The sequence below is a fragment of the Podarcis erhardii genome, assembly GCF_964252035.2.
Source record: "Podarcis erhardii genome assembly, chromosome: 7".
Taxonomy (NCBI): domain Eukaryota; kingdom Metazoa; phylum Chordata; class Lepidosauria; order Squamata; family Lacertidae; genus Podarcis; species Podarcis erhardii.
Window position 1 is genome coordinate 65,657,992 of NC_138511.1, and position 17,670 is coordinate 65,675,661.

At 44.2% G+C, this 17,670-nt stretch overlaps 1 long non-coding RNA gene across 2 annotated transcripts in view; it reads right to left on the bottom strand.

The window, feature by feature from the left end:
- LOC309346207 overlaps positions 1 to 17,670 on the bottom strand; it is a 59,388-nt gene that overhangs the window by 12,751 nt on the left and 28,967 nt on the right. The window lies entirely within an intron of this gene.

The window sequence follows — 17,670 nt, forward strand, 5'->3', positions numbered from 1 at the left end:
GAAGGACCGGTCAATTCTCACCCTCCAATCTCCATTATCAGCCCCAAAATTGAAAACAATTGAAATTTTGAGCAGCTTTTAAAATTGCTCTTACACTGGAAAGTTAAGCCAAAGAGGCTGCCTCAAAGACAGATTTCTGAATATTGTTAAAGACAGTCAAAAGAGAAGGCACAGACAGGAAGGCTAATGTGAAAATTATGCTGCCTGCCTGCAGCCACAGGGAAGAGCATATTATACTTTTACTGTATTTACTTACTACATTGTTATCCCATTATCCTCACACAGCAGCAATGCCTATTGGGTGCACACCTCCTTGATCTCAACTTTGTACCTATTGACTGTCACTGCTGTCAGACAAGTCTACCCATGTCACAGCATTATGACAATCTAGTGGAAATACAGTATAATGAAAAATCTCTAAACAGTTTTCTAAACATGCACCTATTACATTTATTATTATAGGCATAATACTACACACATAGTATACAGATATACACTAAAGCAATTGACCCATAAATATGTGCATACATCAGCACACAGAACTGTATAAAAATAGTGTGCAATGAGTATGCTTTATAAAATTATGCTGCAAGAATAACGCAAGGGGCTTGATTCCTTTATACACACTTTTCCATCTAATTTTGTATATAATTAACTGGGGTTATAAAAAAACACACATGACAATGCATGAGTGGCTCAGACATGAGAGAGAGTTTGATGCAAGAAGTGGTTCAGTGCAAGCAAAGCTCAATCAGATCAGAGCCTTAAAAAACCATGCACAAATCCATTTGTCCTCTATCCTTCATCCAAACCTGCTTAGCTAACTTTCATGTGCCTTCAGATACTGATAGCACGATAACCTCTATAGGTCCCGTCAGAACTGGAAGCCCTTCTCAAAATGCATCAGCAAATGAATCACTTTGCTACTTTTCTAGCCAAACACGTGGCAAGCATTGTTTCAAAAATTGTCTCTTCAGGCCAAATCTACAGCTGGTTGGAGTCAGCCTCGCTCTGCTGCTGTCCATGGCGCTAAGCCGAATTCTCTCGGCTGACGCTTTGGACACATGCGCATGTTTAAGACATTTTAAGCTGCGGAGATCTGTGGCCATTCTTAGAAATGTTTTAATGCACAACAGATGGAGCTCAAACACATCCCTGTTGGAAGACGCAATTTCTGCCATGCATTTCCAAGCCTCTTAAGCTCTGTGCTTCTGAGAGGCATGAAGCAGTAGCACCTAGTGTTTCCTGACTATGCAGAATGGCATTTGCCATCTGCCCTATTGATGGCAAACCTACATGGCAAGCGGGGAAGAATTACAAAAGAAGAAGAAGAAGAAAAGGTGCTGGTGTGAGAATATTCTGACAGGCATGCGACACGTGAGGCTGCTTTATACACAAAGTTACAACACTGCTCCATCTCGTTCAGTTCTATCTACACCAACTGGCAGTTTTGGACAAAAGTCTTTCCCACCTCTACCTGGAGTTAAGATGCCGGGGTTTGAGACTGCATGCAAAGCAGAAGCTCTACCCCTAAGCTAAATGTTGAGATTGCCCTTCAATGTTTATCACCTAGATTGGAGACCAAGCAGGCGTACAAGCCACCTGGCCTGCTTGCAAAGCAGATGCTCTACCCTGGATTATATAGATCTTAATGTTGCTTAACAGACACTGGTGACCACTTGGTGTTCCAAGAGATAATTATGATGGTAACAGGTAAAAGAAGGATCTTGAAAAACTGGAATGTGTGTAGAGGACAATCAGAATTATAAAGGGTCTGGAAACTAAGCCTTATGAGGACCGGTTGAGGGAGTTGGGAGCTGGTTTACTCCTGCTCGGGAGGGTAGGACCCATACCAATGGATTCAAGTTGCAAGAAAGTAGATTCCGAATCAACATCAGAAATATTTTTTCTGATGCTAAGAGTCATTCAAAGGTGTCTGGTTGTGCTGCAGCAGATGCACCATGGTGTTTTCTCTTCTCTTCGCTCCTCCCAGCAGTCATTCCTCCTCTTGTCACTGCGATGGGTACATGACCTGACTGTCTGTCTCCAGGTACTGTGGTCATCTGCAAGGGATTCACAGCATGGTGAGGTTGATACTGCCAGCCTTCATGTCACACTTGCAGACATCTTTGTAGCGCAGAGTTGGTCTGCCAACAGGTTTGGTGCCCGAAGCTAGCTCTCGATAGAGATCCTTGGAGATCCTGGCATCTTCCATTCTGTGGACATGACGAGGCCGTGTAATATACATTTAAGTAATATACAAAAATGTGTATATCACAAGAAATTCATACACAAATGCTGATGGATTTTCATGAGGATAAAGGGGGGGGGGAGTTTGCAGATTGCTGCAAAAATGTGAAGAGCTGAAATTAAGAATGGAAAGAAACACCTAAACCTGAAGGAAGGAAAATTAGTCTATCCCAAACTGCATCCTAGCCGCAATCTCTGTTCTGCCCAGCCAAAGGACACAACATTGAGAAGCCTCCATGACCACACTTCCCACGATGGGCTCAGTGGTCTGGATGCACCAATCCCTCCCTGGCTAGTGTGGTTCAGACAGGGAAGCCACTAATGCCTCTTCGCTCCTGGACCCAGGAGTCTTAATGCCTATTGATCCACCAAGTGGCAGGGTGTCGGGTGTCTGCCCCCTGGTACCCATGGTGGTTCACCTCATTGGTTGCAATTGCAGCAGGGGCCCCAGATAGAGAACGATTGCCTACTTGTGGCCAACACCACAGGGAAGCAAAGGAGGACAATGATCTATGCATGCAAAGTCTAGGGTAGCCATGTACCCCACTTTACAGAGGACGGTTCTCTGCCTGAAATGGAGTTAGATGGATCAGCCTTTTTCAGGTCTGTATTTGGTGCATGTTCAGACAGAAGTCTGTTCTGTCTATGCATTGATCTATTATATTTTGGGGAGCGGGGGGGGGGGGAAATCAGCACAAAAATTCATGTTTAAATATTCTTTAAAATACTTATTTAAATATGGATTTTATTACAATATATATATATGACCTCAATGCATTTGTAAAGATACTTTCCCCTAAAACATGCATTTAATGCATTTTTAATGCATGTTTGCACAATTTTTTGAGCCAAGAAAAATATTGCAAATGAGCAGTGTGAAATTTGAAGGATAACTTCATTCCAATTTGCACATCAGTCCAGGTGGTGCAGATCAGGTCAGCCTTCATCAAAATTCACTGAAATGTAATTCTTAAAGCATCCCTAAGGTTATCAGAACACAATCCTTTATCTGTTTGAAGAGTTCTCAGTCAGTTCATTCATGCTACTTTAGTTCTCATTCCAATAAAAACAAGAGCAAAACAAAACACAAACCAATAAACCCCACTCAAAATATGTACTCCATAAAACCCATAAAATTTATAAATAAAGGTTTTGGGGTTTTTTAAGGGAGAGGGAAGAAACTACCTGATTCTGGCAGCTGAATTAATTGCTTTACTGGGTGCTTTTTCTGATTCATGTTTTAAAACCTGCTGCTATTCATTTTAAAAGTTTTTAATACTTGTTTTTCTCATTTTATTGGTTGAATTGATTGTTGTGAACTGCCTTGGAGGAATGATAGAATTTAAAAAAATCATATAAATAAAGAATAAATAAACAATGACATTGTAGAAAGTGCTCCTGCTCCTGCCTGGTAAGGACACTCTGCTTTCTTGCCAATTCCCCCTCCGACTGCAGACCTTTGCATCTCCTAAACAGCTGCTGCTGAGGTCCAAGGGGATCTGCAGAACAGCATGCAGTATAACTCACAGGTGATTGGTGAAACCGGGTCCATCACCCTGCCACCATTGGCTACAACCCAATATTTTGAATTTTTCAGACCACATCATCTTTTTATAGTTATGATTACATTGTTTTTTGTGTGTGCTTTTTTAATTTCTGGCCTACAACAGCCTTTACCAACCTGGTGCCCTCCTCCAGATGTTTTGGACTACAACTCCCATCAGACCCAGCAGCTTGGAATTAGGTGGAAACTCTCAGAGAGGTTGCACTCCCCCTTAAGGAACAAGAAGTCACTGGTATCCCGATGGCCCTTGTGGCCAAGATGGCTTATAAGTGGGTTTGCCAGCTTTGACCATTACTAGGCTAGGATAGCCTGGTCCCGGTAGTTCATGCAGTAATGACCTCCCGCCTGGATTACTCTCATGTGCTTTATATGGGGCTACCCTTGAAGACAATGGTGTGTCCTATTGAGTTCTACCTCCTGCAAGCCCTCTGGAATGAAGTAATAACCAGGTATCTGTTTTAAATACCGTCTTCATCGATGGACAGCTTTCCTCCCACTTTTCTAAAGGACTTTTTATTATCATCATCCCCTTTAAACTTCCTCTATTGAGTTTTCCAATTGGCTCCGTTAACCAAGCATTCTGGCTCCTGCAGAGGGTGGCCTGTTAGCATTGCATTATAAGGCCCAATATCTATTATTCATTGGGAATTTAAAAGCAATCAAAAGGCACTCTGGGTCACTTTGCTATTAAAGCAATCTTCTGCTGCCAATGCCAAGTTTTCTCTCTCACTTAAAATACATTAATGACCCATTACAGAGACGGGATCCGAAACAGGACTTATATATAGGAATGTCTTTGGAGATTTTGAAAAAGATATAAACAAACAGCCTCATTTTAATGTGTTCATTAAGAAGGATTTGAGAGGGACGAGGGACAAGGTATTTTCTGCCCCCGAGTTCCCAGGGGGACAGGGATATAGGGGGAATGTCTGACTAGGGGTGACATTTCCTTATAGCCATGAATAATTTGAAGTTTTATTGGAGGGATAAGGAGGGAGAGTCACCAAGTTCCAGAAAAATGGAGCCAGGGATTTAAATAAATATATAAATACAGAAATGTAGTCATTTGTCCTCAGAAAATGTTTCGATTTAAAAGAATTCGAGCAAAGATGCTGTCTCCAATTTCTCAATTTACACATTTTTAAAAAAATATTTTCCAAATTTTTCAGTAAACATGGAAGATCACATTCATATAGGGTTGCCATATTTTGAAAACAGCCTTCCCGGACAGAACTACCTTTAATGTGGAGGCTGCAGCCAAGGAGAAGCTCTGGCCGCGCAGTTTGCTGTGACCAGAAAGGTCGTGCATGGGATCGGGCCCAGTCAGGGAGGCTCACCACTCTCCGGCCTCTCTGGTCCTGCCTGGCCCTTCCCCAGCAGCATCAGTGGCCCCCAACAGCTACTCAAGCTGCACCAGAGGGGACGCAGGTGGCAGCCGCTGCAGCTGCCTCAGTGGTGGCTCCACAGCCTCTCCAGTCCTGCCTGGGCCTTCCCCTCCATCGCAGCTTGAGCAGCCCTTGGGGGCCACTTCTTTGGGGGAAGACATGGTTGTTAAATCATAGAGCTTTGAACGTAAGGTGCAAGGTGCAGATGTGGCCTTTTACTTGGAGGCTTATGACTTTTAAAGAAGAAGAAGAAGAAGAAAAGAAGCAGAAGAAGAGGAGGAGGAGGAAGAAGAAGCCTTGTTAAATTTCCAAAGCCATCATCATATGGATTTTTTATTAGGATCAAGATAGGTAGGTAAATAAGTAAGTAAGTAGAGAGCTATTTGCATTACCCAACGTAAGTTAAGACAGTGTGAGAGCTTTTACATGACACAGAAATTTTCCTCAGGCTGGTTGAAGGGGAGGGCAAGGAAGAGAGATTATTTCTGAGGAAAGGCATGATTTGTCTGCTTGACTGATTTGAGTCTTAAAACAAAATTCTGTGGTGTGTCTAAATTAAGCTGATTGGCACAAAGCTCGTTATTTGGGCATCCAGACATGTAAATCATTTCTGCAAAACTTAGAAGCCAGCAAATGGGTCCTGCCCAGCAGCTGTGGAGACATGGCTTGGATTTTGTCTGCTGTTTTTGCGTGGGTAGGTATGAGGAACCTCTGTCCCTCCAGATGTTGCTGAACTACAACTCCCATCATCCCTGGCTATTGGCCATGCTTGCTGAGGCTGATGGGAGTCAGTGTACAACAATATCTGAAGGACCAAAGGTTCCCCACAAGCAAGGGGAGGCAAGGAGCCTGTTCAAATAGTTCAAGATGCAAGTTAAAAGGGATCAATGGAAATATGGGTAACAGCATTTACTGATGCAAAGACCACTTCCAGGCCTGCTGTAGTGGGACTTCACACACACACACACACACACACACCTACTCTCAAGTGCCCTGTGGAAAGGATCCTGATGGGTTTTTTAAATAAAATAAAATAATAATAATAATAATAATAATAATAATAGTGTGTGTTTTCACTAGCACAAGGGCTTGTGCACTAGCAGATGGATGAGTTTTTAATGTTGCACAACACATGAATGAATCCAAGGTAAAGGCTAGCTGGAAACTCTTGCAAAAGATTGTGCAATCTGTCATGCAACCAAGTTACCAGCAACCTGCTTATGCATTCACTTGTACAACAATGTTCCGCTGATGCAAAACACTGGAACAAGTATACTGCTAAGTGGCTTTAACTTAGCACTACACTGGATGCCACCCAAATATCTGAACCTTACATGTAAGCCACCTTGACAGGATTTCTAACTGAAAGGCATGGTATAAATCAGGGGTTGGCAACCTAAGGTCCATGGGCCACAAGCGGCCCATGGGGGTCGTTTAACTGGCCCATGAACCCCCGCCGCCCGCTCGGTCAGCTCCCGTGCACCACATTAAACTGGTGTGGAGCAGGGCAGGGACCGCCTTCCACGACACTGGCCGGCTTCCCATTGGCCGCAGGAAGCTATTGCAGCCAATGGGAAGCTGCGCATGCCTCCTCCATGCCAGAAGGAGCACCGGAAATAGCGTTTGCGCATGCATCTGCGGGACCGTTAACCGGCCCAAGTATTAAAAGTAACACAATTTTATTGCTTTAACTGTTTTGTTATGGGATTTTAAATTGTTTTTTAATTTGATATTTGATATCAATTATGTATTGATTTTCTAGAGTTTAAAATTGCTTAGAAGGCATTTGGGCACTAAGTAAGCCATTACTATTTTTTACCTGAACATAGAAAGGGAACTTGTGGGAAGGTGGGGAGGAACCTCACTTAGCAGAAGCAGTGGACAGGATCATTGTCAGGCCTGGATCCCACTGATCCCAGGAGCTAACAGGGAAGTTGAGACAATGTGAGCTTGCACGAGCAAGATGCTGGTGGCCAACCACAGGTGGAAAAAAAACCCCAACATCGTCAAAGGGAAGGAAAACCAAAGTGCACAGCCACAGGACCTGAGGCAGACGTTGCAAACTGTTTCCGAAATCCTGTCTCACCGCATTGTTGATAAACGAGAACAAAGACAATGCTGTTGTTTGGAGTTCCTCTATGCAGAGTTATAGGCAGGTAGCAAGGGCAGCGGTCTCCTTTGGTCCTAGCCAGGATGGGGAGGGAAATACCAGAGACAGGGCATTTCACCATTTTGTAGCAAGAAATCCAGGTTTGCTAGGAAGTGCATCAACTCCAAGCTTTGGGCTCTGACTGAGGGTTGCATCTAACTAAGACTACAATCCTAACCACACTTATGTCTCATGGAATTCAGCTGGACCTCTGAGCAGACATAGGTCATGCCTACACTTTCCATTAAAAGCAGTATTATGCCACTTTAACAGCCATGTTCCTCCCCAAATATCAAGGTCCTGTTTTTCAGTGGCATCAAGGGCAAAAGCTGTCACCATGGTTTGTGAGCTGGGGAAGTATACAGAGTCTGACGGAAAGAACAGGAAAACAACAGCGCTACCTAGACGCAATTGACAGTATTGTGGCTGAATGCATCAGGTTAGACAATAAGAGAGATTTCAAACATATGAAGATGACTTCTACTGAGACGGGCTCTTTGTCCACATTTTCGCAATTTCTTGTGACTTTTTAAAAGCTTTTTGTGAAAAATTCATCACCATTTTAGTGTGAATTTCTCCTAATATACACATTTTTGTATGCAATCTTGCCTAACACACATATTTTTCGAAACAAAATAAAAAAATCCTTCCTTTCGAAACAAACAAACAAAATCCTTCCAGTAGCACCTTAAAGACCAACTAAGTTAGTTGGTCTTTAAGATCTCAAAGTAGCTGTTCTATTACAAAGGAATTTCAGAAATAGACTGGAAAGAGAAGCTGCTGAATTGCAACTTATTACCAAACTTAAAACCATGGAGAGACCTGGTCTGAACAAAGACATTGGATTCTTATCTCATTATACATGACAAAGCCATTTTTCACCTTCTCACCCCTTGCTTTTTCCTGTAAGACCTATTGCAGTCATTAAGAGTCGTCAACAGGCTCATCACGAAAGCTCATACCAAGAACTAACTTAGTTGGTCTTTAAGGTGCTACTGGAAGGAATTTTTTTATTTTGTTTTGACTATGGCAGACCAACACGGCTACATATTTTTCGAAAGTGACTTTCCCTAGTACCTATTAAAATGCATTCTTGCATGTTATTTTCACTAGTACATGGATATATTTGGCTGTAGAACCATACTGCAAGATTCAGAAAAACGTGAACTGTGTTTCCTTTCGTGTGTGTTATTTTGGACAGTGCAAATTATGTAAAGTGCCTTTAAATGAGAACTGATTCAAATGTCTTCCCCAAATGGACCCCACAAATTGACCTACTGTTTTCCCAAGCAGTAGACTGAGCAACTCTCATCCCCCCTCGAAAGGAAAGAATGCTACTGAAACTTCCCCCCGAAGTTCCTTTGTTCAGGACAAAGCATGTTGGCTGCCTACAGCCAGACAAACATTGTTAATTATTACAGTAGTTAAGGAGAATTAAAAAAAGCAAAACAAAAAATGAAGAGACGGGGGAAACCCACATCCAGATGGCACCAGCATTACGGGGCAAAGTTATTGCTCTCCTTGTATGCTCCCGTTCCTGAGTAAGCCACCATTGGCAATTTCTGTTATAATTAACGTCTTTAGGGCTAATGGGATTTCGGTCCCTTGGATAAAAGGTGCATTGTTTGCAACAGTAACTCCTGGGGTTTCTGCCATCCAGGCTGAGGTTAGAATGACCAGGAAATCTTAACTTTCATCTACCATTAGAGTCAAAGTGGCAGTTATATCCCCGGAAATTAAACCACTCGCTGCAGTGAAGTTTTAATGTCTGCGGCTGCATTTGACATCTCATGACTTATGGGACAGGGCAGTTCTTTTTCTGGACTTTAAGCGTCTTCTTGGTCTTAAGAGCTACATCTGCACCGAGATGACTCTCAGATTGGCATTTTAGGGGCTGCCCTCTGCTAAAAGTCGCTGTATCTCTAGACAAGATGTCAGGCCAATAGACAGTGCAGCTCCAGGTCTGGGGGACAGAAAAAATGGGACTCTGTGATGCTGCAACCCAACATACACTTGAGAGAGCAATCCTGACTTCTCCCAGAGCCCAGCATCCACAGCCCTCCCAGTAGCTGGGATGGAAGATGAGGGGCAGGCAGATCATTAGGCCAGCCTGGGCCTAAATCAGGCCCATTGCCATTATGTTGTGGCAGTGGGGTTGGCTGGGGATCCAGTGGATCCCAGGCTGGCTCAGCCCCCCACCCCACCCCAGAAAGCTCTTTTTCAGGGCTTGTCTTGGCTGCTGCCAGTATAAGCTTCCCAAAGAGAGACCTCCAGTGAAGGCCGGCAGGGACACTTCTGCCCAATCCAATCTCCACCCTCCCCTGCCCAGCCTAGCGCCATAGGAGTCAACTCCTAGGGGCTAAGGTCCCTTCATCCCCACCAATAACATATTTCAGGGGGCCAGCCCCCTCCCCAAGTTGAAGGGCACTGCCATTCAAATGGTGTGTGTGTGCCATATCATGTGATCAATTATGTGGGGAGGGCTTACCTAGCCCCCTATATTTTATTCAAGTTAGCACCCCTGCCCAGCGCTAAGGAGGTTTGGAAGTGAGCAAGCATGCATGGAATCATAAAACTGTAGAGTTGGATGGGACCCTGAGGATCATCTAGTCCAACCCTCTGAAATGTAGGAATATGCAGCTGCCCTATATGGGGATCGAACCTGCAGCCTCGGTGTTTAGGACTGTGTTGTCAGCAGGGTTCCTTTCTCCCTGACAAGGGAGTTTGCCAAGAGGCCAGAGAGGGCAGCCTATCGACTTCCGGGTTGGCACCTCCGGTAATGGCGGAATTCCTCTGATCGGGAGGAATTTGCCTCATGGAAATCTGGGTCTGGCCGCCACGGCGAAGGCGGAGACCCACTAAAAATTACAGGTGGGTGAAGCCTGTGAACGTGGGATTCGGCTGGCACCTTTTGCGCCTCCCCCACTTGTGGGGAAACAGATTTTGAGATTTTGAGGATCAGAGCCCTGCTTGAACTGGATTTGATGGACTTCCCCACACAGGAATTTGCTGTTTCTTGGGACCTGGACTCGGGTCAAGAAGAGACTAAAATTGTGAGGGCCTTCAGACTTGGAAGAGGAGGGAAAAAAGAGAAGAACAAAATAAGAGACTGTTGGAACTACCAGAAGAACTTAGAAGAACAACAGTCAAGAGAGGAAATTTTTAAAGGCGTTCTGAAATACCTTTTGGATCTTAGGTCTAACTATGGAGATTTGGTTGCCCTGTCGAGAAGGAATAAAATCATCTTTAGGAGGGAGTTTCCCCGAGATCTACTCTTCAGCCTCAAAGGAAGGAAAAGAAAAATAAGATCAGTAGAAGACAAAGCAAAGTTCCTGTATAAGCATGAAGAAGACTTGCAGAAGGGACTTGGAAAAGAGTTAAGAGCCTCGAACAGAAGATCACCAGGTTGATGGACTATATGGAATTGGCGAAAATGACTGGCAGAATCCGAGACCAGGGAGAAGAGACGGTGGAAGAAGATTGGAAAAAGTTTAAAGACTATTTATAGAAATATTGTAAAATTGACGAATGTTGGAAAAATGTTGGAATGAAGTTATATGGCTTTAGTAGAATTGTTATAAGGAATTAAGTATAGATAGATTATTAGAGTACAGTGGTGCCTCGCAAGACGAAAAGAATCCGTTCCGCGAGTCTCTTCGTCTAGCGGTTTTTTCGTCTTGCGAAGCAAGCCCATTGACGGCTTAGCGGATTAGCGCTATTAGCGGTTTAGCGGCTTTTAGCGGCTTTTAGCGGCTTAGCGGCTTAGAAAAAGGGGGGAAGGGGGAAAAACCCGCAGGAACTCGCAAGACGTTTTCGTCTTGCGAAGCAAGCCCATAGGAAATTCGTTTTGCGAAGTACCTCCAAAACGGAAAACTCTTTCGTTTAATGAGTTTTCCGTCTTGCGAGGCATTCGTCTTGCGGGGCACCACTGTATTAGGGAAAAATAAGGTTAGAATATGTTAAGATAAATATAGGACCGAAAACAGAGAAAGATGGAAAGGAATTGCTGAAACAATTAACAGAAGTGGAATACAAAAAGGGAGGTGTGAGGAGGTCATTGAAACAAGTAAATGAAAGTTATGATATTGAAATTGTATGATGTGTGTTTTAAATTGTTTTTGTTTGGCTTTGTTTAGTTTATTGTGTTAATGTTGTGTTGTGTAATGTTTATACATTGTATTGTATTATATTGTTTTCTTTTTTCTTCTTTTCTCTTTCTCTTTTTTTTTGTAGTGTTTAAAAGTAATAAATATTATTTTTTAAAAAAAGAGAGGGCAGCCTATCTCTGGTTGCTCTGGTGAAGAAGGAATCCTCTAATGGCTGGTCTGCTTCCAGAAGGAATTTGCATTCCAACAGTCTTTGCATTTATATAGCAAGGGGGATGAACAGCTATAAAACAGGGGCATCCTGTTATCCCGTTCTGCAATTTTAAAAGTAGTCCATGCATTTGTGAAGCAGGGTGGCCACTTTCATGTCACCAAAAAAGAAGGATTGAAGAGGACACCAATTTGCGTACAATTGACATGCACCCATTTACCATACATGCATTGGCAAATATGTAGAAATAACGACTCTTATTTAAATAGAAATACATAAGATTTTGCCATAGTGACCAGATGACCTGTGTGCCTTCTTAGCCTGCTGTCCAGGTGCTCAGTGTTGATGGGGCATTTTATGGCGTTCCTGCTCTCCCTTCCAAAGGCAAATTACTTTTAAACCTGACTTGGACAAGACAGTTCTTCAAATGGAAAATGCCCTCTGTAAAGTAGGACACATGTACACCCTATCCCAAAGGCAAACCAGTGTGGTGTAGTGGCTAGAGTGTTGGACTAGGACCTGGGAGCCCGGGGTTCAAATCCCCACTCAGCCACAAAGTTCACCTTGGGCCTTAAACTCAACCCAACCTACCTCACAGGGTGGTTGTGAGAATAAAATGTGGAGGAGGAGGAGGAAGAGAACTGTATGGGCCATGCTGGGTTCCTTGGGGAAAAGGTAGGACAGAAATACCTAACAGGAGAAGTGCCCTTCCCACCAATGATGCAGTTCACTGTCCCCCTGCCCTCCACCATGCAACCATGTGCTTTTAAATGCTTTTCCATAAGCCCCAACTCCTTTCTTCTACCCAGATAAAAATACTGGAAAAGACTGGATTGAAGATGAGAATGAAGGGCATTGATTGTTCCTGGAGAAGCAACATCGTAGATTCCATGAGGCGACAAGAAGCTGTGCTGTGGAGGGATTTCGCTTCCATCCTTACAGCATCTGAGATACCTACAGAAGCCACAATGTTCCCTTAATCCCACAACAAAATCAAATCAAAGAGCAATTAATATCCTGATACCTGTGGCCAGCCAGCCAAAGTGGTATAGAGCTGATGATTTCTTTTTCCATTTTACTTCAACTGTGGTTACTTACTTCTGTTTCCCCCCCCCCCCAGCCCTTCTCTGGGCAAGTGGTTTTAGGGGCACCAAAGTTCACTTTTGTGGGTAACCTGCACTCTTAGCTGTTGATTTAATTAACTCAGGCTTCTGAGCTGCTTGACCATATCAGCTCCAGCGGGGCGAAATGATTCCAGGCATAAAATGGATTTATCACTTACAGATTATTCCAGAAGGACACTAGAGAGTGGGGACATATGTGTTTGCATATTTTGATGTGGACAAAGCTATAAAATATAATATCTACAATCCTAAATATTATATATGCACAGAGAGAAATTATTTGGGCTACAAGTGCAGAGATGGAACATTTCAAGAACTGACTTTCTGGTCCTATCTATGCACCATACATTTAAAGCACAGTTCCCAGGATTCTTTGGGCGAAGCCATGGGTCTTTTAAACCCATGACTTCTCCTAAAGATCCTAAGAACTGTAGTTTGATAAGGGCACTGGGAACTGCGACTCTGTGAGGGATAAACATCAGTTCCCCCAAGATTATTTAAGGGAAGCCAGATACGAGCACAGTTAATGTGCTTTAAATGTGCTATAAATGTATAGCAATCTCAGTGTGTATCTTTGTCAGTTCCAGGGCAAGCTTGGGTTCTGCACATTTTCAGCACGGTTAAATTGGAATCAGGGGGAAAGCAACAGTGAAGAGTGGGCTAGCACCCATAATGTTCATGCTATTTAGGGCTTCTTGTTCTGAAAACAGAACTGTATTGGCAAGGCTCCAGGGGCGTAGGAAGGGAGGTGCGGGGGTGGGCCCCGGGTGTCATCCTTGAGGGCGGTGGCAAAATGGCACACCGCGGGGGTGGCACTTACCATGGGGCCTGGCCTGCAGCGTGTCTGAGCCATGCTTCTCTCCTGGGAGTGACACGGTGGTTAGGGGCCCCGCGTTGCCCAAAACAGCAGCGTGGGGCTTGTGTCCACCAGGTGGACTCCATGGGCAGTTTGCCACACCACTCCCCTGGGTGGATTGCTGTGCCACCCCCATGCACGGATCGCCAGGGCACGCCCGTGGGCAGCTCACACCCACCCACACCACTCTGGGTGCTGAAGCAGCTAGCTGCAAGGCTCTTCTCATTTTAGCAGAACAACACCAAGTCCTATTTGTGTCATGCCCTAAAACGTTATACTTATTAAAAAATGCTTGTAATCCATTTACAGTCGTACCTTGGAAGTCAAATGGAATCCATTCTGAAAGTCCGTTCAACTTCCAAAACATTCGGAAACCAAAGCGTGGCTTCTGATTGGCTGCAGGAAGTCACGGAAGCCCTGTCAGATGTTCAGGTTCCAAAGAATTTTTGCAAAATGGAACAGTCACTTCTGGCTTTGCAGCATTCAGGAGCCAGAACGTCTGAATACCAAGGCGTTTGGGATCCAAGGTACGACTGTATACTCTTACTGATGGTGGCTGTCCCCAAAATTGTTGCTCTAAGTTCTACTCAGAGTAGATGCATTGAAATTAATAGATCTAAGTTAATCTTTTCCATTAATTCCAATAGGTCTAGGAGTAAAATTAACATTTGATAAAACCCTTTATTTCATTTGTTGTTTCATGTCGTCATTTCCTCTACAAAATTCATCCTACTTTTTAAAAAGCCAAGTGGGTTTTCTTTTCTTTAGATGAAAGATTTGCTGGAGAAACATATCTGTCCTAAAATCTATTATGAAATGGTTCACAATGAGCAAATAAAATGGCAGGCTATGCATTCTGTGATATCCTAGTGTTCACATGCATGCTTTTTACATGGATGTGTGCTAGAGACAAGAATGAATCCACTCTCCATTCATAGGCTCGTTTGCACGTAATGCTAAGCCAAACTATGGCTTAGCAAGAATGCTAAGTTACAGCCTCCACCAAAGAATTATAGTCTTCACCTAGGAGCCGCTGTTTGGTGATGATACTGAGCATTCTGTTAGAGATCCCTCTCTCTCTCAACATCTCAGTAATATTTGGCCATTATTTTAACACTCTGGAGTTTTCAAAGGGTTTCATTATCTCACTAATGCTCATAACAGCCTTCCAGGGCAGGCCAGTGTCATTATCTCCCTATTACAGGTGGAAGGATGGGACTGATTGCTTAAGATCAACTAGTGAGTTCACAGGGGCGAGATTCAGATTTAGGATTTCCTGCTTTATAGTTCAGCCTCTTAATTGCTACATTTCACGAGCTCTCCCAGTTCTCAATCAGCCATCTGGCATAGTTATAAGGCAGCCGTATGTATTTACAGGCTGGCTGTGGGTGAGAGTGCCTCTGAGCATATGCAAAATCCTCTTCTCCTCCTCAAACTAGGCCCTGTGGGCTTCAGGCTGCCTGAACCTTCACCACCCTTCTGTTAGGAAGTGCCAGACCCAGTGAACACAGCCCCTTTCTTTTGAAGATACCACACATCAACCCCCTTCTAAAAACTCCCCAATTTCCTTTATTCCCTTTAAAAAACTCTTTAAACTTTTCCTCGGTTGCTAAATGCCAGGCTTGTTTGTTCAGCTCCGTCTCTGCCTTTTAAGAAAGCTCATTGAAATCTACATCGATTTGTTATTTATCTAACTGCCAACAAAGACGGCCAAAAAAAAAGTCATAATTCTAGGCACTGGGGAGATTGAATTCCTGTATCACTGTTAGCTACATTAACTTGCTTCCTGGATCTCAATTCAATTAGGACAGCATTCCCTAGCATTAATAAATCAATACGGATGCCATTTTGATACATATATTTGAATGTCTTTCATTATATACTACAGGGGCAAGGATTAGAGTTGAAGGCGAAGTTAATGGGACATGACAAGGCAGATCAGGTTCGGTAGGTAGAGCTTTGGAGCCGTTAGCTATAATTGCTTTCTGTTGCAAAAGATTGTGCCAAAGATACACTGGAGCTGTTTAACAGGAATGGCGCAAGCCAGGAGCCCCAACAGGACAGGAGAGAAACCAGCAGGTGAAGCTTCTTTCGCCAGACCCTCCAATTGTCCCTATTTTCCAGGGACAATCCCAGATTTACAGAAGCTGTCCCAGTTTCCGATTTGACCCTAGAATGTCCCACTTTTCCTTAGGACGTCCCTATTTTTATCAGAGAAATGCAGCCCTCCAAGCTTGTCTATCTGGCCCTTAGAACAGGCCACACCCTTCACTGACCCTGCTTCACTGAATGCTTATGCTTGGCAGAATGTGTCCTTGACCTCCGGTAATGTTTTTTGTTTGCCTGCATGGAGGATAGAGAGGAATGGTTGAGTATGTATGTGTAGAAGCTAGACCACTCTACAACAGTGATATTTATATTTGCTGCCCTGCCTATTTTTGCCTCTGGCTCTGCCAACCAATGGCATGCGACCCTCAGAAGGTTGCCCTGAGCAGAATGTGGTGCTTTGGCTGAAAAGGGTCCTCCACCCCTTTCACAGACCAAAGGGGTAGCGGTCTTCCAGCACCAGGACTGGCACAATGAGCTGGAACTGATGGGCACTAGCTGACTGTACACAATGAGCAGAGCCCGCCTGAACCTGATCCACCTCTTCACGCTTCCAACCTGCTTGCTTGTCTGCTCACCTCTCACTCTGGCCCAGACAGCAGTGGTGGTGAGAAGGAAGAGCAGGAGGTAATAACACTTGCTTGATGTTGGGAGATTCCATTCCACATTTTGTTGAAGACATGGGATTGTTGCGTGTCACATGTCTGTTTACTTTCCAGCACAGATTGCTGGGTCCCGTGAGCGGACTTTCGCTCTGTTTATTGCTTTTTTTAGTCTCTCTGAGTAGACAGCAAGGAGAGATGACATGTTTTTTTCTGATTTATGTAAAATAAATCTGTAGTTTTAGTATGTATCCACAGCCTCAGCCTTTCTGTTGTGCAGTTTACGCTGCTATGTATAGTGTACTCAAGGCAGCAAGCTTGAGTCGCTGATTTACGTCAGAGCCAGAGGTTGATGAATCTCTGCAGCGTGATGGCTGAGAGGGGCTAGCTGGGGGCTAGCCAGCTGGCCTTTCAACCCCCAGATGCCGACACCCACTCCTTGGGTCTCTCCCTGGCAGGCAAGTGAGTGAAGGTGGCAGAGGAGCAGCAGTAGCTGGTGATAATGGCAGTGGGGTAGTAGCTTCACTGAGAAAGGGGGGGACATGGGAAGTGTCTTGCTGGAAGGACCCTCTAAAATCTGGAGTCAGCACTGCATAAGAACTTATGAAAAGCCCTGCTGGATCAGGCCAAAGACTCCTCTAGCCCTACATTTTGTTCTCACAGTGGCCAACCACATGCCTCTTGGAAGCCTGCAAAGGAGGATGTAATAGCACTCTGCCCAGCAATTGACATTCAGAGGCATACTGAGTGAAGGACAGATAAATATTATCATTATTATTGCTGCTGCAGACAACTCCCAATTTACACAGGGGTTATGTTCCAAGGCACCGCGTGTTTATGTATATTTGAAACACCATCAAAAAAAGCCTGGAAACACTCTCTAAACCACTTGAAACCTTTGCAAAACCCTTTAAAAAACCAGCAGCATTTTACCAAACACCAAACTCCACTACAATCGTTCCCTCCAAACTTCCTTGCTCAAACCTGTACTCTCCACAGACCTCAACCGTTGGTGCAAGGGCTCCTGGGATTGCACTTGCAAAGGCTTGTAGGATTGCTAGGCACTGTTTTCACACCTTTTTGCCCTTTCTAGGCTCTTTTAGGGCCGTTTTTGCCATTTGGAAGGTCACCTGCGGGTTCAGTGTGATGTGCATGTGCACGATCATGTGTCAATGGGAAGCGTGTAAATTGGTTGTTGCGTGCAGGGCTTTTTTTCCAGCCCCAACTCTCCAGAACGGCGTTCCAGCACCTCTTAGCTGAGCCCTGGTAGTGTGGGAAGAGACCTGATCAGCCAGTAAACATCCTCTATGTGGTCCA